The sequence below is a fragment of the Priapulus caudatus genome, unplaced genomic scaffold (genome assembly GCF_000485595.1).
Source record: "Priapulus caudatus unplaced genomic scaffold, Priapulus_caudatus-5.0.1 Scaffold615, whole genome shotgun sequence".
Lineage (NCBI taxonomy): Eukaryota > Metazoa > Priapulida > Priapulimorpha > Priapulimorphida > Priapulidae > Priapulus > Priapulus caudatus.
Genome location: NW_014577676.1, coordinates 132,513 through 134,095, shown reverse-complemented (window position 1 = coordinate 134,095; position 1,583 = coordinate 132,513).

Sequence of the window (1,583 nt, the reverse complement as noted above, 5' to 3'; positions counted from 1 at the left end):
CGCATGCGACCGGGCAGGTGTACGTACGCGCGTGCGACCGGGCGGGTGTACGTACGCGCGTGCGACCGGGCAGGTGTACGTACGCGCGTGCGACCGGGCGGGTGTATGTACGCGCGTGCGGCCGGGCGGGTGTACGTACGCGCGTGCGACCGGGCAGGTGTACGTACGCGCGTGCGGCCGGGCGGGTGTACGTACGCGCGTGCGACCGGGCAGGTGTACGTACGCGCGTGCGGCCGGGCGGGTGTATACGTACGTGCGTGCGGCCGGGCAGGTGTAGGTACGCGCATGAGCACTCACACGGGGAACACTGACCCAGTGTAGGAGAACTGGGGCAGTCACCGGGAAGCAGACGACGAGCTCAGTTCACCCTCCGGAGAAGATAGAAGAAAAAAGATAGAAGATAGAAGACAGAAGATAGAAGATAGAAGATAGAAGATAGAAGATAGAAGAAAGAAGATAGAAGACAGAAGATAGAAGATAGAAGATAGAAGAAAAAAGATAGGAGAGAGAGGGCAGAAAACAGAAGAAAGAAGACAGAAGATAGAAGATAGAAAAAAGAAGAAAGAAGAAGAAAGACAGAAGACAGAAGAAAGAAGAGAGAAGATAGAAGAAAGAAGAAGAAACGAGAAACGGCGCGACGAAGAGAGGAGGGAGGAGAACGCCGACAGCAGGTTCCGTTACGTCTTATTCTCACTGCCGACAATCTCAACAGATACGTCGGGTTCGCGTTCACGCCGAAGCACCTATATATTTTTGCACGTAACCGTTCACTGGCCTTATGCCATAAAATATTATAGTTACGACAAATAGTATGTCACGCAGTCAGAGCACTCATAACGCGTCGGGTAACCACTAGGTAGGATACTGCATAACTGTAGTGTGTGTATGAGCAATAAAGCTACCGGTTCCGTATACTTAAGAACTTGCGTTGTGTTTATTTGCCTCTGTTTGTTTATCTCCTGCTGCCACGCAACCCAGTCCCGCTTTGCCACCGGGAGCAAGAAATGATCCCGCAAAAACAATAGCGCATTCACACGCACATAATTCTCGTAGCGGCTACCCCTAGGGCCACTACACTATATTGTATCCAGATGAGACGGGATACTAGAGAAGCGTTGCCAAAAGCTGTTGATCCGAAGCGCTGAGCTGTAATCCTCCCGTCGTGGGCGAGGCTCTGTCTTCCCTTTTTCTCTCTCTCTCCTTTCCTCTCTTCTCCTCTACGATAGTGTGATTGCGTGCGAGTGCATGAGTGCGTGTGCGTGTATCGTGTGTGTACGTGTGTGTGAAAGTATTCTCTCTCTTTCTCTTCCTTTCTCCTCTCTCTTCTAAACCCCATCTCGCCATCGCTCTCTCTCCATCTCTCTCTCTCTCTCGCTATCGGCTCTCTCTCTCTCTCGTCTCTGTCGTCTCTCCTCTCCATCTCTCCATCTCGCTCTCATCTATCGCTCTCTCTCCCATCGCGTCCTGCTTCACACATCGCAGTTTAGGGCCGCCGACCGCATCTCCGCGAGTGATCATCACACACCACACGGTCATTTTGTCTGTACGCGCTGCACGCGTTTGTACGCACACTGTACGCACAC